Source organism: Dermochelys coriacea, chromosome 19, assembly GCF_009764565.3.
Source record: "Dermochelys coriacea isolate rDerCor1 chromosome 19, rDerCor1.pri.v4, whole genome shotgun sequence".
Taxonomy (NCBI): domain Eukaryota; kingdom Metazoa; phylum Chordata; order Testudines; family Dermochelyidae; genus Dermochelys; species Dermochelys coriacea.
In genome coordinates, this window is record NC_050086.2 from 3,853,579 (window position 1) to 3,877,564 (window position 23,986).

At 54.4% G+C, this 23,986-nt stretch overlaps 2 long non-coding RNA genes across 3 annotated transcripts; one reads left to right on the forward strand and one right to left on the reverse strand.

Moving 5' to 3' along the window:
* Positions 1-1,411: 1,411 nt before the first annotated feature.
* LOC122458259 lies at positions 1,412-17,225 on the forward strand. Of its 2 annotated transcripts, XR_006278185.1 has the most exons (4): positions 1,412-1,813; positions 3,051-3,233; positions 9,597-9,700; positions 16,819-16,899. It is a non-coding gene; the product is annotated as an uncharacterized LOC122458259 (long non-coding RNA). The 2 variants fall into 2 exon arrangements; XR_006278186.1 differs by lacking the exon at positions 9,597-9,700 and having other exon boundaries at positions 1,424-1,813; positions 16,819-17,225.
* Positions 17,226-18,933: 1,708 nt separating this feature from the next.
* On the reverse strand, positions 18,934-21,945 carry LOC122458257. Its single transcript, XR_006278183.1, has 3 exons — positions 21,505-21,945; positions 19,268-20,463; positions 18,934-19,048 (listed from the first exon to the last, which is right to left on the reverse strand). It is a non-coding gene; the product is annotated as an uncharacterized LOC122458257 (long non-coding RNA).
* Positions 21,946-23,986: the final 2,041 nt, after the last annotated feature.

A 23,986-nucleotide genomic window follows, 5' to 3' on the forward strand; every position in this document is an offset into this window, starting at 1 on the left:
GGAGGATGGTGTGGATTGCACTCTCAGCAAATTTGCGGATGATACTAAACTGGGAGGAGTGGTAGATACGCTGGAGGGGAGGGATAGGATACAGAAGGACCTAGACAAATTGGAGGATTGGGCCAAAAGAAATCTAATGAGGTTCAATAAGGATAAATGCAGGGTCCTGCACTTAGGATGGAAGAATCCAATGCACCGCTACAGACTAGGGACCGAATGGCTCGGCAGCAGTTCTGCGGAAAAGGACCTAGGGGTGACAGTGGACGAGAAGCTGGATATGAGTCAGCAGTGTGCCCTTGTTGCCAAGAAGGCCAATGGCATTTTGGGTTGTATAAGTAGGGGCATAGCGAGCAGATCGAGGGACATGATCGTTCCCCTCTATTCGACACTGGTGAGGCCTCATCTGGAGTACTGTGTCCAGTTTTGGGCCCCACACTACAGGAAGGATGTGGATAAATTGGAAAGAGTACAACGAAGGGCAACGAAAATGATTAGGGGTCTAGAGCACATGACTTATGAGGAGAGGCTGAGGGAGCTGGGATTGTTTAGTCTGGAGAAGAGAAGAATGAGGGGGGATTTGATAGCTGCTTTCAACTACCTGAAAGGGGGTTTCAAAGAGGATGGCTCTAGACTGTTCTCAATGGTAGCAGATGACAGAACGAGGAGTAATGGTCTCAAGTTGCAATGGGGGAGGTTTAGATTGGATATTAGGAAAAACTTTTTCACTAAGAGGGTGGTGAAACACTGGAATGCGTTACCTAGGGAGGTGGTAGAATCTCCTTCCTTAGAGGTTTTTAAGGTCAGGCTTGACAAAGCCCTAGCTGGGATGATTTAACTGGGACTTGGTCCTGCTTTGAGCAGGGGGTTGGACTAGATGACCTTCTGGGGTCCCTTCCAACCCTGATATTCTATGGTTCTATGATTCTATGATCTGCCTTTGCCCTGGCTACTTGGTTAGCAGCCACCACTCTGGAAACCAAACAGGGTGTTAACTAGCAGGCGAGGTTTGGGACTAGGAATTAAGGCCAGAGCTGGGATCTGATTCCACAGCCCATTGGGTGCAGAGCACACATAGGGGAATCCAGCCCTCGTTTGGGTTCCTGAAGGGGAGCCAGGCGGTCTGGAAAATCTGGCCTCTGAAGCTTTGAGGCAGAGATCAGGGCTGAGCATAATCTCCCATTAAACCCTCCCAAGCCACATGCATGCCCGCAGCACGGTGAGCAGCCCAGGGCCTACGCAGTCCCCGAGCAGTGTGCCCTTCCCACGTGCCAAGGCCCCGCGCTAGCTAGCTGTGAGTCCGTCTTTCCATTGTTGAAAACAATCTCTTTTCCACACTCGCTGCCAAAGCTTTCCCGCTTTCCCCGGCTCCCGCACGCTCCAATATATTTAGCTGCCTCTAGCCTGCTACCTTTCCTTATATAGCAGAGGCCAAACGAATTTCTCACTCTCATTATTAATAGTCTGCGAGGAGTTCTGAGGAGGCTGCCAAAAATAGCAGGCAAACGCTGCGCGGCCGGCCGGGGAGCGGGACATTAGTGCTGAGGGACCGGAGTGAAAGGCCCTGCCAAGAAAGTGCTTTCTGCCAGGGGCAGACATGAGGGGACTCCTTGGTTTTCTCCTTTTCCAATTGGTCACTAGAACAAGGTGTTGTATATTCCCCCCACCTGCCGACTGCCCCAATTCTCCACCTCGCGCCTCCGGGTGGCTGCAAAGCCTCCTCTTGCATCTGGGACGTTCTGCAGCTCCGAGGAGCCAGGCTCAAAGCCCAGAGGATGCTGCTGGCGAAAGGACCCGGTGGAGGGAGAGCTGGGAGGTAGGAGCTTGGCTTTCGCGTCTCTCTCATCACTTTGCAGGCGTGAGGCTTTCAGGAAGGGGGTGGAGGAGCAGTTCAATATACTAAGAGCATCCTGCATTGCCTGGGCCTGCTTTGAGATGGGGGGGGGTCGAGTCCTTTCCACAGCCCCTCCCCATTCCCCCTTTTCCCCACTGCTCTTCCGATGAAGCCCTGATCAGTGGGGCTTTGGCATGTCACAAATGAGGGGTGTTTGGTCTCCCCCGAACTCCCAGAGTCTGAGTGTCAGGGGCTCCAAAAGTCGCCGCAGGCGAGCAGGCGGCCCCTGGGAGCGCAGGCAGAGGGGACAGCAGGGGACCCAAACCCGCCGACACATTGCTGCGCATGTCAACTTGGAAAAGCCAAACTGAAGTCCAGAGCCGCTGGCGAGAGGCGAAATGCTCCTTGCAGCAGGGTCAGGAGAGTGGCAGCGCCCGGCGGGTTCCCTTCTGGGCCTTGCCTGCAGGCGTGCTGACAGAGAGCACGTTTACACCGCTGGACCCGGACAAGTCCCCCAGATCCCAAACGACCGAACCCCCGTGTCTCCCCAGCGCTGATCAGCCAAAGGTTTTGGACGTCCTAAGGCAAGTGACCTCCTGGGCTCCGCTGCCTGGGGAGCCCTCTGATGTTCCCTGGAAACTCAGCCTGGACCTGAAGCCCTGGCTGCTTTTTGCCTTTCATGCCTTGGGTTGGTTTGATGGCAGTGTCTCTGGGCCCCTTTGGCTGCTTGTGGCCAGGGTCTCCTAGAGCTGCTTCCTGGCCTGCTTCCACCATTTTGCAGCTTGGGAGGGGGGGCGAAGTCATTGCTGCAGCAGACGCACGAGGGCTGGGGGTGGCTCAGAACTGTCCGGACTGGACTTCGCGTCTGCTGGCGAAAGGGAAGAGGCAGGGGCCTCTTGCAATTTGCGCACCCGCGACAATATTTACTGGCAAATACAGAGGCCGGAGGATTCATTCGCATAGATCTGTGCGGCTCCCTCGCCGTCTGCCTGGCAGCCGGGCATGGTTGTGTGTGTGTGTGTGGAAGGGGTGGGACTCGTCTTGGGATGGGGAGGTGAATTCTGCCTGCAGTGGCAGGGGAGGGGGGCAACCCCAGCAATAAATGAGGCACCTTTATAAAGAAGTGGGGAGCATCTTTACCTACGTGCACCTGAAGGTGTCTGCAAGCCAGGCAGGGTCTGCCTTTAAATCTTCTCTCTTCCCTCCCCTCCCTCACAAGGAACTTCTCAAGCTGAGCTGTGAGGGTGCTGCATGCTCCTCGGGAACAGGATGCAGACAAGCTGAAGGAGTTCTGTGGCAAAGTCAAGACGAGCAGGCAAGTGCTGGGAACTGGCAGGCGACACCACCGCCCCTGGGTGCCGGCGCTCCAGCCCCAGACAGAAGTGGAATCACCTTCAGGACAGTAAGTGGCTCAGCACTGGGGAGGGGGCCAGAAATCGGGATGCTGGGGACTGCAGGGCGGGGGGAGCTGGGTTTCCCTGGGCTGAGCGTTTAACCTTCACTAGTACAAGGCTGGTGCCTGCACTCCCAGCTCCCACGCCGGAGATGCCTTTTGTTATTTGCAGCCTCTGCACTAGACACTGATAATCAGAACCATAATCAGCATTTTACTTGGGCTTTGCAGCAGCTTTGCAGAGTGTGTATGTGGGGGGGGGGCTCAGTCTCAGCTGTGCATGGGAGGAGAAGGGGCTTGTAGTCTCAGCAAATGTCCTCCAGGGTTAGGAGTGGCTGCGGTCCTCTTGCTCCCCCACCCCCTAATTTACTTGGGCCCAGTGGAGGTGCCCTGGGATCGGCATCCCTGGCGAAAGCAAAGAAGAAGGGTCACCGGCAAACTCTCTGCAGGAATGGGGGGCTGCAGGGCAGCACAAAGCCAGCCCTGCATCACCCCGGTGCTCGGGGTATGTGTGCTGGCCCCCCCGGTGTCTGCACGGAGCAGGCGATAACAGTGCTCTGGGCGACGCTGCTGTGGGGCCAGCAGCCTGGCAGGGTCTCTCTCTTTAGAGACCCTGTGCCTGTTGTAGGGGAGAGCGCCTGAGCCGTAAATCACCCGCCTACACTCAGCAACATGGCAGGAATCCCCCAGAATGGGGTGCAGGGCTCCCTCGCTGCTGGGAAAATCCTTTGGGGGCCGGGACAAGGAGGAGCATCCCCTACATTAGTGTGTGTGTGTGCATATGTGTGTGTGTAGGGTGGAGAGGGGCGAAGGGATCCCAGCTCTAATTTCTGGGCTCCTGGTCCCCATATTCTGCACATGCCCATGGAGGATCATCGCGGCAGGATGAGGCTCCTCCGGGCTAGCCGTCAATCAGGCCCCACCGTCGCATTGTCATGTTGGTTTGAAGCAGGGGGAGGAGGGGTTTCTCCTGCCATTGGCAGGTCACTTCACAATTTCCTAGCCTAGCTGGTTTCTTCGGGGAGGGGCAGAGGACCCTGAAGGGAGCGTGGGGAGTGTGGGGGGTGCCCTGGAAGGAGCTAGCCCTCTCACCCTGCGCCCAGCTCTCTGCCTGGTTGTGTGTGTCTCTTTTTTTCTGCCGCTTGGTTTGATGAAGTGGCTAATGCAGTTGGTTCAATGGATCAATGGCCAGGGGAGGCAGGGAGCGGGGCCAAGCCGGAGCAGTGAACAGTACAACTTGGAAACGGCTGTGTTAGCGAGCGCCTGCCGAGCACCGGGCAGCATTGGGGAGAAAGCAGAAAAAAGACACTTCCTTTTATAGGCCGGCTGGGGCTGTGCTGGCCCGACAGGGAGGGTGGCTGGGTGCGTGCGAATCCCCACATCAAAGCCTCTCTTGGCAGCCTCCCCAGGCCTTCCATTACTCGGGCTTGTTGTTGCTCTCCCTATGCAATGGAAGCCTCAGGAATCCCCAGGGGCTGGCTGCGAGCTGGGAACATGGGTGGAGCTCCATGGAGGGGCAGCAGCTGACGGGCTGAAGATCTGGCCCACATATGGGGGTTGGGGTCACTCAGCAATCGCTCCCCTAGCCCAGAATCACAGGCTGGGCACCCAGACGTGCCAGCTTCCCCCTGCAATGAGTGGCCAGGTATGTTCAGAGGGTCAAATAAAAGGCACTTTGGAGCAGTGGACCTGGCCCCAGCCTCCTGGTTTACTGGAGGAGGGTTGAAATCTTGCCATGGGGCTGCAGCCCTCCTCTCCAGCCTCCTGCGAGTTTCCAACTGCAGCCCCGGCTGCCCTGGCACAGTGCAGAGCTGAGCAGCTGCTGGCTCAGACACTCGTCGGCACCCGTCAAGGGCAGCTCCAGCCCAGAAGGAATCTCGGGCTGGGCCCAGTTAGGTTTGCATAAGTTGCAGGGTCGGACAACCCCAGGGATCTGAACCAGTAGCCAGCTCAGCCTGCACTGCCTGGCACCTCAGCTTCACCAGGGGTCTGCTGCAGCATGCCGGGCTGTATAGCAGGGATGGGGGAGCATGGCAGCTCCTGCGGGCAGGGGGATAGGGGGCATGATGCAACCCCAGAGGGGCTCTGGAAAGAGTCCTGACCAGAGGGAGAGGGGAGGGGCTGGGGCAGTAGCGGAGCAGTTGAAGGCTGCCAGATGCAAACATCTGGCTTTGCAGGGTGGGTGAGTGCTGTACTTAAGTCCGTGCAACGCCTGCCTTGGGGCCAGCCCCGTGCAAAGGACGCCACATCGCTGAAAGGAAGAAAAGAGCCCAGGCTGCTCCCCAGCAGCGCTGGCTTCCCATCCCAGTACTCCTAAGCCACTCGGCTCAGGCTGCCGGGAGCTGGGCTCCTGTCCCCTCCAAGGTCACCAGGTCTCATCCCTGCACCACCATAGCCAAGGTCAGAGCAGGGTTCCTCTGCAGGGCCGGTGCTGGGCTCCGAGGGACAGCGGCACGGCAGGGGGGTGCGAGGGCTGGGACAGCAGGTGGCTGTGGGTCAGAAATCAGAGGCAATGGCAGAGCCACAGGGCGCAGGTCAGGGATGAAATGTGCTAGCAGAGATGGCGGGGGGGGGCATGACTGGAATGAGAGGGGATGCTGTGGGTCAGGAGTGAGGGGGGCTATGGAGGCCTTGTCTGCAGACTGTGTGGGGAGGGAGGGCTGTGGGGCAGGAGGGAGGGGCATTGCCACAGCTGCAGGGAGGAAGCTCAGGCTGGCCCTGCGCAAAGCGTGCTTGGCTCCCCCAGTTCTGGCTGCTTCCCACCTAACAAATCAGGTGGGGGACAGGGTTCAGCCCCAGTGCCTGTCAGTGACACGCAGGCGTCTGTGTCCCTGTGGCTTTGCAGGGCCAAGCAGAGCAAGGCCTAGGCCCCTGACAGAGCTGGGTCGAAGGGCCCAGGCTCGCAGGAAGCCGGTGCCAGAACTGGGCCTTGAATCCAGGGCTCCCAAGTCCCAGCTCAGCCCCTAACCCTTGTTCCTCCTTGAGCCAGGCAGCTGATTGTGGTGTCACAGTGCCCCAAGACACCTGCTACCCCTCTAGCCAGAGCCCCCTCGGGGCAGGGTCATGGCAGAGCCCCCTCGTGGGGGGGGGCAGCCATCCCTTTAGTAAAACAACCATGATCAGCTGAGGGACAGAGCCGTAGAGCAGAGCTCTGGGCTGCCAGGGCCATTTCCTGTGCCAGCTGGGCCATTTCAGAGTGTTTCTGCTGGGGGCACTGTTGTGTGCAGGGGCGTTTTGCAGACACAGAGACATGCACAGAGATCCCTGCCGTGCACTATGCCCACAGCGCCACACGCACACGGGTACTCAGACCTGGCCACTCACAGCAGTATCTCAAACGCACGACCGCCTGCATCCACTAGCATCAGTTAGCCATGGGGATATTCACTAGTGGACTTGAACGCTCCAGGCTTGTTCCCCTCGCACTCGCATCTGGGGAAATAAAAGTGCAGAGACCTGCTGCTCACTTGCCCGCACCCTGTCCTAGACATTTTGGGGTCACACCCTCCTCTTCCTCGGCCTTTGCAGCTCTTCTCTCCTGGGGGAAGGGCAATGAACTCTGGGGTGAGCTGAGGGCCTGATCCGGCTTGCTGTGGTGGTGTGAATGGCTGCACTGAGGTGGGGGGCACTTACTGGCTGGAGGGGAGGGTCTGGTACCAAACTCCAAGGAGATCGCTGCAGGCGGCTGAGAGCTCAGCACACTGGGGCTGGGGACCGGGTGAGGGTGCAGTGATGCCAGCCCCGTGCAGTGCGGTGAAGGGGGGAGGCCCTCAGGCCAGCCCTATGTGGGGAAGGGAGGATTGGGCCAGCCCCACCAAGGTGTCCTGTTTTCCCTTTGGGAAATATGGTCACCCTCCTGTGAGGGCAGGAGAGGGGGACCCCGGAGTGTGCTGGGCACACCGGCCCCTTGCCTGGTGCAGGAGAAGCTGCCCCAACCCCTCTGCTGCTGGGCCTTGGGCCAGGTCCAGATTTCAGTCCTGGGAGCCGGGAGCCCAAGGACCACAGGCTGGGCTGCAGCCAGAGGGAGCCAGATCCCTCCCTGGGGTAACTCCAGCCGCTTGGGGTGCGCTGTAGGGCTGGCCTTGGCTCCAGAGGCCGAGCAGCATCTTGTCTGCCAGAAGCTGCTGCTCTCCCAGGCTCCCAGAAGCCGGGTCAGCCGTGCAGTAAGTGCATATTTGGCACCCGGCAGCTCCTTGCAGAGAGATGCAGCACGTGTGGTCACTGTCTGCCCGGTGCTGAGTCACTGCTCGCCTGAGGCTGCCGCCTGCTCCGGGGAATGTGCCACTAGGACCAAATGGTCTCCTGGGCCCAGCCTGCCCCTTCCCTGGAGCCCAGAGGGCTACGACCTGGGCCCGGGGGCTCTGCCCAGCTTCCTCAGCCAGAGCCACTGGTGCTCCTCATGGGCCGCTTGAAAACCAGCCCCATCAGACACGGGCCCAGCCAGGCCTTTTTGCAGGGGGAGTGGAGGGGGCTGTGTTTCAGCCTCCGAGACGGCCCCTGGCTTGGACCCAGCGCTCCAAGGGTCCGTTCTCCAGCTCTGGTTCAGTGCAGCTCAGGAGAATGGGTGTTTGGGGGAAAGCTCGCCCATTTTGATGCCATTGAATCAATCTCTCCTTGCCCCAATTCTGCCTTGACCCTGGACCCCACTCTGCAGCCTCACCCAGACCTGACCACCCCCTGCTCAGCCCCTCCAGGCTGGGGCTCAGACAGCAATCCCCAGGGGCCCAACTCCACAGCTGGGGCTCTCAGCAGCCGCTGGAGAGCCCAGCTCCTCCTGCTCCAAGGGTGGGGGCTGGGAATCAGGATGCCTGGGTTCTATCCTTGGCTCTGGAAGGGAGTGGGGTCTAGTGGTTAGAGCAAGGGGGCTGGGAGTCGGGGCTCCTAGGTTCTATTTCCAGCTCTAGCACCAATTTGATACGTGACCTTGGGCAAGTCACTTCCCATCCTTGGGAGATACAATGGCCAAAGAGGGGCCTGGGGTCACCTGCCACCTGACAGAGGGCCTAGGCCCTGGCCCAGAAGCTGGTATTGCCATAGGCTCCCCTCTTGCCTTGCCTCTGCAAAGAGCCAGCTTCTGCTCAGCTATTGTGCACCACAGCTGAGAGCAGGACCCGGGGTGGGGGGAGGAAGGCGGCCCTCGCCCAGTGCCCTCAGGCAGCATGGCCAGCGCTGAGGGTGGCAAGCCGTCCCTCCAGCCTAGAACAGCTCTGCAACTCTCCCGGCCTCTCCGCTAACTTAGCCCTTCCAGCATCCCTGTCCCCAGAGAGCCTGAGACCAGGGCTAAGAGCTCTGTTGGAGCAGGTGGGGCCTGCAATCAGCAGGCCAAATTCACCCCTGCGCTGACGCCCAGCTACAGCAACCCCTTGAAGAGAGAGAGAGACAGAGACAGAGAGAGAGAGACACTCACAGAGCTCTGCAGAGGCAAGTGCAGTCTGCTCTGACCTTCCCTTGCTCCAAAGTCCTCTGTGCCCTTTGCTCAGTGCCGGCAGGGGCCTTGGGGGACTGGCTCGGGGCAATGCGCTGTGTGACGTAAATGGCACCTTAGCCTCTGCGCAGGGGCTAACATCACCCATCGTGCCTTAGAGACAGGGATTACTTGCAAGGGGTGAGCACTGGGGTAGAGGGTCCATCCCAGCCATCCATTCCCTAGGTCCAAACATTCCCAGCCCAATGGGCCCAATCTCCACTGCAACCAGTAGAACCTCATTGGCTCCAGCAGCTTTATTCCTGATTTACACCAGGGTGGGAATAGAATTGGAGCCAAGGAGCAGTGATTTCCCTCCCCCAGTGATTTCCAGCAAGTTGCATGAGTCCCCCACCTCCTTGACCCTGCTCTGTGGCTCTGAAACCCCCCTCCCCCTCCAGGTGGCAGCTCCCCCTCCAGGAGTTTCATGAGCTCGTCGGGGCTAAAACAAATCCAGCAAGTGGCCCCGGGCCTGATCCTTGACTGGTGTAAATCAATGCAGCAATGCAGATTTACCCACTGAGGTTCTGGCCCTTAGGGAGGAGGAGGCGCTGCGTGAGTCCCCGGGATCTTCCAGCGCCTGATTGTCCTCACTGCTGAACCCCAAATGGCGGCACTGAGTCTGCAGAGGCAGGAGGGCCCAGTGGTTAGGACTCTAGCCTGCACGGGGCAGCCCAGTAGTCAGGTCCCTGCTCTGGCCTGTACAATGGGGTAATAGCACTTCCCAGCCTCGCAGGGGGAGAGCAAGGGGGCTGGGAGGCTAAGTCTGTGAAAGGCTGTAGAGGTGCTCAGATACTACGGTGATGGGCCCCACATTGAGATCTTAGCTAGAGGGGGATGTGGGGGGAGCATGAGCCCCCGGTGCCATCCCCAGCCTCTGTACTGAACTCCAAATGTTGCTTTGACAGGGAGAACACTCAAGAGGCTGAGGGAGTAGGTCCATAGTGCTCTCGCTCCAGCTGTAAGAGGATCCCAAAGTGCATTGGAACCGAAGCCTCAAGTCATCCCTGAGGTAGGTGTGTAAGTACCATTCCACCTCCCACCCCGCATTTTACAGCTGGGGAAACTGAGGCACAGAACAGGGCAGTGGCTGGGGAGCACAGCGAGTGGAGGCAAGGGATGAGCTAGAAAAGGCTGTTGTGAACCTGGCTGATTTTTACAAATGAGGAGTGGGTGTGACAGCATGACACCAAGGTCTGGGGGTTGAGTCTATGGCAAGCCAGGGAGGTTGACACAAACATGAGGGGGAAACAGCGCAGCTGGTTTTCCCTGGAGCAGCGAGTCTCTCAATTTGTCTCTCTGGAGGGTCACAGGGTGCTGTGGGTTTCACGCCTTGCTCCCAAGGCTCAGCACAGATTTTTGGGAAAAAGCCCGTACACTTTGGGGTGGGAGGGGGAAGCCACAAGGATTTCAAAAGCCTCCAGCTGTTATTTTCATTACAGCTGCGATCAGGACCTCATTGTGCCAGGTGCTGTACAGACACAGACAGCTCCTGCCCTGAAGTGCCGACAAGACAAAGAAAGAACTAGTATCACCATTTAATGATGGGAGAAACTGAGGCACGGAGAGACTAAGTGACTGGCCCAGGGTGATACAGAGAGGTAGTGTCAGAGCTGGGAAGTGAGGCCTGATCTCCTGAGTCCCCGGCTAGTGCCTTAGCCACAAGCCCAGCCTCTGAGCTAACACAGCTCTGTGTCTGAGCCACGTGACTCACAAATACATTTGTTGTGCTCCCTGCAGACAGTACTTGGCCAGACTGAGGCAGGAGCTCACACAGTTACAAACTGCAGCAGGAAAAATGACCTGCGCTAGGAGTTAATTGTGCAAAGAAAGAGGAAATGTTTTGGGCTTTGAATTCTGTTCTCCTGGCCTGAGGTCTGTGTTAGGATAATAAACACAGTTATTGGGGGGTTTGATTTTTATAATCTCACAGCTAGGGGAAGCTAGAAATAGGTCCCCAGCCCTATTAAATTTGTGCCTTTCGCCTCACTAAGGCAGCCTTAAGAAATATGAAATATTTCCTGTACTCACATCCTGAATAAAACAGAGTCATGGGGAGCAGGGGGTGGTTCTTGTTTTTGTTTTTTTTACTTTGAACCTTGCAAGCAGTGAAAGAAAGAAGGCAAATGACTCTCCCCACTTCCTATGTCCCGCCTGAGTGTGTTGTCAAAGGGGGAATTCAAGCTCAGTGTTTCAAACCTTCCTAGGCTGTGGAAGCAAGAAGAGCTGATTTAACACATGAGTCTTGGGTTTTTAGCTGTTCAGGAGTCTCAATGATTTGCACGGCTCAGACCGTAGATTTCTATCTAGCTGGGCTCGGATTTAAGGCCATCAGAGATCATTAGAGCTCGTCTAATCTCCTGCATAACCCAGGCCAGAGAATGGATCTGACCCTCACCACTGTAGTATCTGAGCACCTCCCAATCATGGCCAGCTTTCACCCTCCCAGCAGCATCCTCCCCATTTACAGACGGGGAACCACGGCACAGAGAGGTGAAATGACTTGCCCAAGGTCACACACAAGAGTCTTTGGCGGAGTTAGGAACTGGGGCCACATTTCTTGAAGGCTCCTCTGGTGCTTTCACGACTAGCCCATCCTGCCTAGCCAACAAGAGATAAACCTGGGTTGTTGGTGCAGTTTTGGGAAACCACTCTTCTGCTCGGTGTTGAGAGCAGAAAGGGGGGGAGGCGGGGTTGCTTTCCAGTATGATGCATGCATCTGAAACAACCTTATAAGGAGGTGCAAATTTCAGTTAACATAGAAGTCTTCCGGTATGCAACATGCCAGGAGTATGGTACTCATAGCCCATGTAGTAAACCTTCGGCTGTGTCTAGACTGCAGATACGGGGTGTGACTGCAGTGCAGGCTGACAGGCCCATGCTAGCGTTAATCTAGCTAGCTCAGGTACTAGAGCAGTGAAGCCGCAGCTGCGTGGGCCAGCCCCACGAGTTATTATCCAGGGTTCCGTGTGGGTTTGCACAGCCAGCGATGAATCTCCTGCTGCTGCAGCATCACTGCTCCAGGCTCTGAGCTAGTTAGATTAAAGCTGGCTCAGGTATGTCTGCCGGAGCTGCAGTCCCATCCCGTGACCCCAGTCTAGGCGTACCCATATTTTCCTTCTTCAGTCTGCAATGCAAGCAGTGGATAGATCTGGGGTCCTTGTTCAGTGGAACTAACCCTACCCAGTGCGGTAGCATGCGGGCCAGATTTCCCAAAGATCCAGCACGTTGGGTTCACGCCAGGCATGGGGCTCTCGTGAAAATCTGCCCCAAAGTGTCACGACAGGAGTGTCTGGCTGCAGGGGGTGTCAAAACTCGGCCCAGAGGAAGAGACGCTCAGCTAACGTAAAGCAGCGGCGCTCCAGCGGCTAGGATGGAACTCGGCTGATTCACGCCTGCTGAGGATCCAGTCCATAAATCTGTCTATAACACCTATAGAGTCAGCCAGGGGGGTTCATCGTTGTCATGTCTGAACAGACAGTGAAACTGAGGCTGGCTCCTAGAGGGGAGGGATTTGCTCATCTGAACCTTCCCCTGAGCTGATGTGTGACATTGTCAGATGGTCATGTCAACCTCTGGGTTACAACTAGATAACTCTATGGTGCTAAATATAGACTCATAGACTTTAAGGTCAGAAGGGAACATTATGATCATCTAGTCTGACCTCCTGCATGATGCAGGCTGCAGAATCTCACCCATCCACTCCTGTAACGAACCCCTAACCTATGTCTGAGCTATTGAAGTCCTCAAATCATGGTTTAAAGACTTCAAGGTGCAGAGAATCCTCCAGCAAATGCCCCATGCCCCATGCTGCAGAGGAAGGCGAAAAACCCCCAGGGCCTCTTCCAATCTGCCCTGCAGGAAAATTCCTTCCTGACCCCAAATATGGCGATCAGCTAAACCCTGAGCATGTGGGCAAGACTCACCAGCCAGACACCCAGGAAATAATTCTCTGTAGTAACTCAAATCCCACCCCATCTAATATCCCATCACAGGCCATTGGGCATATTTACCACTAATAGTCAAAGATCAATTAATTGCCAAAATTAGACTATCCCATCATACCATCCCCTCCATAAACTTACCAAACTTAGTCTTGAAGCCAGATATGTCTTTTGCCCCCATTGCTCCCCTTGGAAGGCTGTTCCAGAACTTCACTCCTCTGATAGTTAGAAACCTTGGTCTAATTTCAAGTCTAAACTTCCTGATGGCCAGTTTATATCCATTTGTTATCCAAAGGTCTCTGTCTGATCCACACAGGAGAACCCAGTTCCCTGCGCCAGCTATTAAACCTCCCTCCTTCCTTGAGCCTGAAAAAAGAATCCAGGAGTCCTAGCTCCCAGATCTGTGTTTTAAGCACCAGACTGGCCTTCCCCTTTATGAATAAGTAGCAGTGAAACTGGACGAATCCTGAGTGAAAGCATCAAGGAGAAACACAGTGGCTCTGCCACCAGGCTGGGGATCTCGCTACGGGGTCTAGCCTCAGCTCTGCTTCGGCCAAAGGTTCCTGGCCCAGGGCTGGCACGATGCAAATGACACATGGTACAAAAGATTCCTGAGCCAGGAGGGGAACCTGGAGGAGCTTGTCAGCTCCGAGCTGGGCTCAGAGAGAATTTGGGGTCCAGTCAAACATGTGTAAACTGGCTCATTGCTAGAACCAGGGAAAAGCCTCTCCCCCCACCCCCCACCTCCACTGCGTGACAGGACCCCCCAAATCACCTCCGGCTCCTGGTTGAAACAGACCCTGTTTCTCTGAAGTTTAGCACTGGCCAGGCCTTTCTAGGTCCGTGCTCCCTCGCTCGCCCTCCCCAGCCGGGGGCTGAGTGCAGGCTTGGATTTCGCTTGCTCTGTGCATTAGGGAAATGAGGAAGCAGTTCTGCCGAGTAGACATTTTGGTCCTGCTCTCCTTTGCCTCAGGGAGAGGCAGTCTCATGTGGGGATTAGGCCATGCAGGGGGCAAAGTTATCTGCAGCCGTGTATGATAGCAGAGGGCATTTGCTGGGCTTAGCCAAGGCCTAGTGGTGGGTTTCTCCCACCCCTGCAAAACTATGAAGTTCAGCAGGATTCAGGAGGTGCCCTGAGAGGTGCTACTCCGGATTGGAATAGCAGGGGCTGTAGGTCAGGACTGAGGGGTATCAGCAGAGCTGGGGGTGGGCACAGGACTGGGGTAGCAGGGGCACTGTGGCTCAGGGTTGAGGGGCATTGGCAGAACTGGCGGTGAAGGGAGCCCAGGGGCTGGAATAGACGGGGACTATGGGTTGGGATTGAGGGGCTTCGGCAGAGCCATGTGTGGGATGCTTGCCAGCACACCCCTGCTATGTAGCTGGCTCTGTCCCTTGTTTTCGGGAGGACTGAATTCACCCCTTTGTTTTCCCGGGTGTCACATTAGCCCCTGCTCCAGGATTCCCGGCAAGCTGCTGCCAGCCCCTGGCTCATCCTACCCTGAATATATCTGCTGCCCCTTAACCCTGGCCTACCTCTGCATTCTGTAAGGAGCCATGAAGAGAGAGCAAGGCCTGGAACGGGGGGAGCCCAGCTAAGAGCAGGGGCAGGGCTCCCCCTCCTCTCCCTGGCTTGGGGAAGCAGCTCCTTCTCCTGCTGTGGGGAGAGACAATTTGCTTTGACCCTCAGCCAGCCCAATGGCAACCCTGAGCCCTCAAGCCTCCACACATGCTTTTGTGGGGGCTGCAAAATGAGGAGTCTCTTTGGCTGCCCAAGCTGTTCATCTGCCATTTGAGTCAAACACAGCCAAGGCCCCTCGGCTGCCCCTGGCCCTGGAATTTGGGGCTGGACAGAAATGGACGAGGTTTGTTTTTTATGCCGATGAGCCCTGCAACCCCAGCTCTGCAGGTGCAGTCGTGGCAGGGACAGTGCAGGCCACTTGTCCCTGGGCCAGGAGGCAGCCCCTTTATGTCTGGCGGGAAGTCCAGTCTCTGGCTCAGTAAATTCACAGCCTCTCTGCTGTGGCAGCCAACAGGTGGGATGGGCCACTACGAACTGGGTTCAGCGCCTCCAGCTCATCTCACAGAGCCACTGCAGTCAGCCAAACAGCTCCCAGCTCCCCTGCAGTTTCTAGAAAGTCCATTTCTTTACTTCTGTTCTAAACCACTGAGTGGGGGTGCCCTGTATTGCCGAGCTGCTGCTGTATTCTGCCCCAGAGGTGGCCGCACTGCAGTGCTGGGTGAGGCTTATATCTCCCTGGCAGGTGTGCTGCAAAGCTTAATTAGTTAATGACACAGGCAAAGTGCTTCGAGCTGCTTCCATGGAAGGCAGAGAATTAGCGTGAATGACAGTGAAACAGGAACCGGGTGTCTATTGGGAATCCTCGCTCTTTATATCAGCGCCTAACAGACCTGACGGCAAGTCTGCTTGGCCCCCGAAACCCAGGGACCAGTCTGCGTGTTCCAGAGCACCATCTGCTGGCACCGTGTCTATTTACAGCTGTGCAGACACGGAGCACGCCTGTAACACTAGCATAAGCCACCTGCCCGGAGCCCAGTCAGGAGCACCCTCCCGTCTCCGTTAAGTGCTTCATTTTTCACGCTCCTTGGAGTGGCACGATTTTTCAAGCTGCAGCCCACTGCTGCCTTTGAACTCATGACCGAGAGGCTCTCGGGAGCCAGTCATTCCCCACCCCCAAGCCTTTCAATAAAGGACAAGGAGCCACCCCCAGTCTCACCCACAGGCAAATGACAGACTCCAAGCACGTCTCACCACCATTGTTTCAGCCAGGCCCATCCTGCCCCCCTTGTCCCCAGGTGGGTAACGTAATCGCCTTGATGTAGTTCCAGTTACAGTCAGTGCCGCTCGGGCCAGAGGTGCCCTGGCAGCATGGAGAGGTTACGGAGGAGACAGTCCCTCTTTCTCTGCCTTCACAGCCCGACTCGCTTGCCCTCCCCTCCCCCCACCCTGCTACCAGGAAGGAATCGATAGCATTTAGAGCTGACAAATGAAAAACGTTCCTGAGCGGAGAGGAGGTGGGGACGTGGAGCTTTTAGCGTGGTTGGTAAAAACATGTCGTCGTCCCATGAAGAATGAGGCTGGTTCGGAGAAGGGTTTTAATGTAGCCGGATCACTGTGGGGAAGTTACTTTTAATGGAGATGGTGGGGGGCAGGTAATACATGCTGCAACGAATCTCTGACTGGTTCGGGACCTTTGGTGCCATCCTGTGCATTGCAGCCGCTCTCCGTGTCAGGGATAGAACTCCATCTTGCTCTGAAACCGCAGGCCTAAACATCTTTAAGTGTTAGTGCTATAGGGACAATGAAACACATTGCAGCAGTCTGACTCTATTCAACGGAGGACAGCGGTGCACATTTTATACATATGCATGCACACGTGTGTGCACGCACAGAAACACCCACACCCAGGGCAGCAGCCAGATTGTAGAACTACTTTGCATTTGTATAGCACCTTCCGGCAGAGGATCCTATAGTGCTTTGCAAACATTGAAATGAAGTCTGACAAAATGCCACTTGGGATAGAGCGAAACCCGTGAGCCTCATTTTACAGATAGAGAAACTGAGGCACAGAGGGGCGAAGGGGCTGGCCTGGTGGGCAGACAGAAAGGAGCATGGGATAGAAAATGGGAACAAGGGATGGGCAAAATCAGCGCAGTGAGGCTCCCTAACCACAAATACTTTGGGAGGAGTTTGGAGCAGGGTCTCCAGGGCTGATTCCTTTAGTTATTTGTACTGTTTCATAGTAACCGGTGTCTACTGGACCCTCTGCAGCTCACCCATCCTCCCTAGTGCAGCCCGGAGGCTGGCAGCCTGGCAGAGTGAATCAGCACCACAGGCTGGAGCAAGATCAGCCTGCAGCCAGAGATGTGCAAGAGCCAGAGCTGAGGGGCACAGGCCCTGGGTTTGCCCTTCAGTCTCCCATGTGGCTTTGCTGAGAGCTTTGCGCTCCAGTGGGGGATACAACAGCCCCAACTCCCCCCACCTCCAGCATGAGCCAGAGCTGAACTCCCCAAGGGCACTCGCCATTTCAGGGTGGGGGGTGGCTCCGCCATCAGGCGCTCTCAGCTCCCTCCTGACCAGGGGATGCTCACAAAACAGGGCCAGGGGACAAAGCTCCCCCCGCCCCACAGTCTCTAAAGCTGCTGTTTCGCTGCATTCTCTTTTCAGGGTCCAGAACGGGCCTCCCAGGGAAAGAGCTGGAGCAGGGGGGAACTGGGACCAGCTGCCTCGGAGACTCCAGGAGATGGGGTTTGTCCAGTCCAGGAGGATTACTGGAAGGCAGTCTTGAGATGGTGGTAGGTGCTGATCCTGGCTGGTGAGCCCTGTGCATGCTGCAGGGAGCTGGTACAGGCGGGGGCTTGCCCCTCAGGGCCTCAGCACCCCAGCAAGGGCCCAGAAAATGATTTTCATACACACACCCCATCCTGCTCGCGCAGCTAGAGGCCTGATTCACCCAGCTTAGGGGATGACAGCAACAAACCAAGCACCAATGGGGGCTGCCAGGTGCACGGCCTGGAGGAGCAGCCCCTCCCTCCCAACCCTACATACTTCTTCATATGCCCATAGGGAGTCAGCCGGCGTTATGGAATGTTAAGAAGTATGTATCTTTGGGCTGGGGTCCTCACATCCTGCAGACACTGGCTCAGGACAGGGTCTGCACCCCGGCCACTGGAGGAAGACCACAGGCTCATATTTGTCTGGGGGGATGGAAGCCCCGACGTGGGACTGGGCCCTGGAGAGAGTGTGTCCCTGGGGCTGGTAAAAAGGAACCAGATCAACTTGGAACTGGATTTGGTCCCCTTCAACCAGCTGCAGTGGCGCATATGCCAGCCTCACCAGGCGATGGACAGCACGCGTGTGCGGCATGCTATATACATGTGTCTTATGTGCCTGCTATGCCTGGGAAGAACAAGACGGGGGAGAATGGGGCGGCTTGGAGGCACCAGGGTATTTTAATAGGATCCAGCTTGTTCGTCGTCCCCTGGGGCAAGAAGACAGGAGTTTCCAGAGTCATTGGAAGACAGTGGTTTGCGGTAAGATCTCTCCCTTTGCCAAGGGACCCCTCCTCTGGGACTCCTTACAAAAGCTAAACCTATGTTGAGGGGCGTGTGCAGGATCAGGGTTAGTAGCTAGCTTCAGCTTTAGACCTGGAAGCTTGGTTTACCCAGGATCTCAAACAGGAAAAGCTCTAAAGGAATTTAATTGTGACCTGCAAAGGGAGTTTCAAAGTTTGGTTTATGTTCCTTTTTCAGTTCTTGATGGTGGATAGAGATGGCAGGAAAGGTCCTCCCCTACCCTGTCTGCCCGCTTTTTATTTTTAACCTTAGAAATATCAGCCATGTCAAGATTGGAGGACACTGGAGGATTCCCTGTGGCTCTCAGGGATATATGCTGGCAACCACCTCATGTCTTTTGTTCATCACTTAATTGGACTGTGGAGCTCACTGCCACAGGAGGTTGTTGAGACCAGAACCCTCACAAAGGAGGACTGGACGTTTATATGGATAACAGAAATCTACAGAGCTAACATAAATAATGCTAAAACAGAGAGTTTTGATAAGAAAACCTCCTGCTTCAGGGCTCAAGCCAGTCTCTAACTATTAGGGGTTAGGATGAGAACTTCCTGTGGGGCAGAGTATCCCACATCAGCCTGCTACAGGGCTTCTTGTCCCTTTCTCTGAGGAATCTGGGGCTGGTTACTGTTGGAGACAAGATACTAGACGAGATGGACCATGGGTTGGAGCCTACATTTAACTGAAGAGGTGGGGGTGCAGATCTTTAAAGATGTCCTTTCTCTGAAGTGCATATTGGGCAATAGAGTTAAATAAAGCATTAACGTCAAACAAAGTCTTAAGCAGTCTGACTCGAAATCTTTTCCTCTCTTGATTGCTAAACATTTGCCCTCTTGCACTGTCACCATTTCACTCATTCTCCAGTTGCATGTAGGCTAAACAAGACCTTAATTTCTAAAGTTAAAAAAATCCATGCAGAATTTGTAATCCTGTTAGCCCTTTTTATCCGCCATAAAGAACGAAAACAAAACATCATGGTCCTTTTCGCTTTGCAGGCCACCTTTGCACCATGCTTATCGGGCAGACAGCTACTGCCTCAATCACTCACATCCTAGTGCCCAACCTTGGAATTAAACACCTGATCAGAAAATATATGGACTATACCATCTGGTCACGGGGGGAGAAGTTTGAGGGGGTGGGTGAGGGTTTGTGTGCTAAGGACATTTAATGATAAATAAGTCCTGCTAATTCTGTGCAAAGTATGGAAGAGGTTAAAGGGGCATGGTTCCCTAATGAGTTACTTTGCCTTTGGGATGGGTTGCGTATTCCTCTATCCATAGACAACCACATAAAAGCCGACTCCCTGGAGCTGGGTGCTGGGCTCCCTGTCTATAGCTGAAAGAAAAGGAGTACTTGTGGCACCTTAGAGACTAACAAATTTATTAGAGCATAAGCTTTCGTGAGCTACAGCTCACGATGCATCCGATGAAGTGAGCTGTAGCTCACGAAAGCTTATGCTCTAATAAATTTGTTAGTCTCTAAGGTGCCACAAGTACTCCTTTTCTTTTTGCGAATACAGACTAACACGGCTGCTACTCTGAAACCTGTCTATAGCTGGAGTGTTTTCTCTTTAGCGCCTGGCTGCTCTAGGGGTAAGTGAAGTTTACAATGATCAAGTGGCCTAACTAATTCCATCTGGGGCTGGGGAATCTTCCAAGCAGGTCTGTTTGGAAGGGAGACTATTTTAAACAGAAATGGAAGGAGAACTAACTGTCTTGTAAAAAGAAAAGGAGTACTTGTGGCACCTTAGAGAGTAACAAATTTATGTCTGTATCTGTACAAGTTTTTTTGTCTTGTGTGAAAGGGAACCTCTTAAACCTTATTTTAAGCAGACAGATTTCCTTATCCCAAGTTACTAATGCTGCCTTTAATTATTAAACCTGAAACAGCTTTTCGAATCCAGTTCTGCTTTGCATTGGCTGTGCCATTTCCTATGTGTGTTCTCCCCCGAGATAGGCTGGGAAGTAGGAGCTAATGCAGTCAGGCTTGTTATCAAGGCTGTAGGGTCTGTGCAAACTTCTCCAGTGGGCTTGGGTTTTGCAGCAGACTCTGGTGTCTACCCTTGAGGCCAAACCTGAGCTGTGACGTCTCTGAAGGATCCTTGTGCTGTTATCACGTCTGTCTCCTACACCCACCCGTCCACGTCTGGCGTTTGGCATGGACTGGCTGTCTGCGTTTCACTTGCCCTGATGTAACTGGGTTGTGTAGAGTTATTTTTACTCCATGTGGATTGCACTGCAGGCAGGTAGCAAATTTCATCTTAAAGGCATGGCTTTGTGCTGTCCCTTTAAAGGGCCAGAAGCAGGTGTCACGTCCCTAGTCATCTAGCCAAAGCTTTTCATCTTGGGATGCCTACATGGAATCACTCCACTAAGGGGCTGACAGCTCCCCTTGGTCGCAATGGCAGCAGAAGTCAAACTTATGCAATTTAAAAAAAAAAAAGAAAAAGAAAGAAAAACTTCTGCAGCCACCATAAAGCTACTTGTTCCAGCCTTGCCGGGCATGGGGGAGCCCAAGGCCAGGAACCCAGGGCTGGGAGAGGGCCAAATGCCATCCTGGTTGTGCAGTTGCGATGTCACGACCAACGTAGCTCGTTCACGGATCTGCTGCTACAGAGGCGGAGCTGCTGGCAGGATGCTTGCGTCCGTGGACGGGAGTGGGGGCCATTCCTTCCTCTTGGGCTGTCCCGCTGAGGCGTCAAACCGTAAGGTGTCGGTTGGTCCTGGCATGTTTTTCTAAGCTTAGTGGGGAGAGAAAAGAGCAGAAAGGAGCGGAGCTGGGGGTGTTATCAGAGCCCCCTTCCAATGGAGCTGTGGTTCCTTGCAACCAGCTGGCACTTCGCTCTACTAGCGTTAGCAGCTCAGTGGCAGGACTGTGTGACAATGAGCTGGGGGAGGGAGTCGTGCAGGTGGAGATGTGGGGTGCAGGTGAGCTGCCCTAGCAACCTGCAGCCTCAGTAGGCAGGTTAGCCGTGCTGATGCCTGGTTGTGATAATAGCATTGGTGTGCGTGTGCGCCCCGGAAATCACGTACTCACTCTGCGGGAACTGACGGAGCTGGATCCTGAGAATGCCAGTCCTTAGCCTCGGCTTTTCTTGTCTCTCCCATACCCTGCCCCTGCCCCTCGGGCCCCAAGTGAGAGTGGGGGACTCAGAAGTTGGCCTCACTGCGCGTCAGTCTTCCTGCTCAGGGCTGAGAAAGCTGGAGCTGAGTTCCAAGTGCCCGGGTGTGGATCCAGGACCCCCCTCAGCCATGAGCCCTAACTATCTCCACGTCCCTTTCGCTAACGGGAACGTCCACCACGAATTGTGACCCTCACACAGAGGTGCAAGTAAGCCGGTGCACCCCGGTACGGCATACTGGCAAGAGCCGGTGCGCTGTACCAGGGCGGCCTGGCTTCCCCAGGCGGCAATTTAAAGGGCCTGGGGCTCCCAGCAGTGGCTGGAGCCCCAGCCCCTTTAAATACCCCCCAGAGCCGTGGGGTAGCAGTGGCAACCCGGGGCTCCGGCAGCAGTTTAAAGAGCCCCGAGGCGGTAGCGACGGCAGAGTCCTGGGCCCTTTAAACTGCTGCCGGAGCCCCCGGCTGTTGCTGATGGGGAAGGGCACTTACCTTGGCTGTGACCCGCCTCCATCCCCGCCCCTCCCAGGGGCCAGAGCCAGCCCCAACTCAGCCCTGTACCGGTAAGTCCCTATTTCTACTTCCACCCCTGGCCTCCAAGGTGAGCTGCAGAATGTCTGTACGGTAACTCCCCACTTAACGTCGTCCCGGTGAACGTTGTTACCTCTCTGATCCATTAGGGAACGTGCTCGTTTAACGTTGCCACGCTCCCGTAGAACGTTGTTTGGCAGCCGCCGGCTTTGCCCACTGCTTGCAGGAAGAGCAGCCCCTTGGAGCGAGCTGGCTGGGGCTTGGACCCGGGGTGGGCCGGCCCCCTATCAGCTCCCCGCTCCTCTAAGTTCCCTGTAGGGCAGCCGCCCAGCAGGCTACCAATTGCCGGCAGTTCAGCTGTCCCTCCCCCCACTGCCGTCTGCTGCTCCTGCCCTCTGCCTTGGAGCCTCCTGCTTGCTATGCAGGGAGTGGGGGGAAAGAGGGGTGCCGATGTCAGGGTGCCCTCTCCCCCCTGGACCCCATCTCTACAGAGCAGGGGGGACACAACAGGACTCAGGAGGGAGGGAGCTTGCTGGCAGCAGCTGCTGTCTCAACTTGCTGATCTACTTAAAAAGGCAGTGTACTTAGAGTGGGGTCAGGGTACTAAAGGGGCAATATGCGTCTCTCTCTCTCTCTCACACACACACACACGCACGGTGTGTGTGTCTCTGTCTCACACACACATGCACCCCTCATCACTTTGGAAAGTGGAGGGAGTGGTGCGCTCCAGTGGGATAGCCTGGGTTCATCATCACGTTCAGTTTCCGCAGAGAATGTTTGCAGCCACTGCCATGCGTCTGTTGTGACTCCTCCCTCCATTTGTGCTGCCTTGTAGAGTGTGAGGCTACATTAACAACAATGTGTTAACCCTTGAGGGCCCAGCTGAGTGCTAGTTCATCATTTAGCAGTAGGGCATTCCCTGGGAAATATCCCACCCTCTTCCACCCTCTGACTCCACCACCTCAACCAAGCTTCCCAATCATCATTGCTGTGTACAGTATTCAGTTGTTTGTTTAAAACGTATACAGTATGTATATATATATATAATGTCTTTTGTCGGCGAAAAAAAATTCCCTGGAACCTAACCCCCGCTATTTACATTAATTCTTATGGAGAAATTGGATTTGCTTAACATCGTTTCCCTAAAAGTAGCATTTCTCAGGAAGGTAACTACAAAGTTAAGTGAGGAGTTACTGTAGTTTGTAGAAAGAAAAGGAGTACTTGTGGTACCTTAGAGACTAACAAATTTATTAGAGCATAAGCTTTCGTGAGCTACAGCTCACTTCATCGGATGCATTTGGTGGAAAAAACAGAGGAGAGATTTATATACACACACAGAGAACATGAAACAATGGGTTTATCATACACACTGTAAGGAGAGTGATCACTTAAGATGAGCCATCACCAGCAGCAGGGGGGGGAAAGGAGGAAAACCTTTCATGGTGACAAGCAAGGTAGGCTAATTCCAGCAGTTAACAAGAATATCAGAGGAACAGTGGGGGGTTGGGTGGGGGGGAGAAATACCATGGGGAAATAGTTTTACTTTGTGTAATGACTCATCCATTCCCAGTCTCTATTCAAGCCTAAGTTAATTGTATCCAGTTTGCAAATTAATTCCAATTCAGCAGTCTCTCGTTGGAGTCTGTTTTTGAAGCTTTTTTGTTGAAGGATAGCCACTCTTAGGTCTATAATGACATCATCTTCCTCTCCAAATGCAAACAGATGGACATCATACCGAAAGGACTGAAGGTAAAAAATCCATTACAATCTACATACCACACAGACTACGCTGACAGCTTGTGCCACACACTCTCAAAGAAACTACGGAACCACCTGATCAACATCCTCTACAGCAAACAGGGAAAGATTAAGAATGAGCTCTCAAAACTGGATACTCTCATAAAGAACCAACCTTCCACACAAACTTCCTCGTGGCTGGACTTTACAAAAACTAGACAAGCCATTTACAACACACACTTTGCTTCTCTACAAAAGAAAAAGGACACTAAGCTATCTAAACTACTATATGCCACAAGGGACCACAACAATGGTTCCCGTAACCCACCCAGCAATATTGTTAATCTATCCAACTATACTCTTAGCCCAGCAGAAGAATCTGTCCTATCTCAGGGCCTCTCCTTTTGCCCCTCCACCCCCACGAACATGATACAGTTCTGTGGTGACCTAGAATCCTATTTTCGACGTCTCAGACTCAGGGTTAGATTTTTATTGGTAAATGTGGGTTGCTGCATCCACACATCCACAAAAGAGTATTTCCAATAATTGAAGTTTATGGATAGGCAAAGTAAGACAAATGCTGCTGGAGAACTTAGAGTTTAAATGAAGGATATTTATTTACTTTGGATATTTGGATACGTGATGTTGACAATTCATCGTAAAGGTTATAAGGCTTTAAGTTTTTGAATAACAAGGTCTTCTGCCATTAAATAATTATTCTCTCTCTCTCTCTCTCACACACACACACACACACCCCTATCCCGTTGCCTGCCCATCCCCAATAATTTCCTGCAACAGTGAAAATTTAAATCTATAAAAATGCTTAAACCCCACACTTTTGCACACCTGTGACCATTTAAATAGACACATTTTTAAAG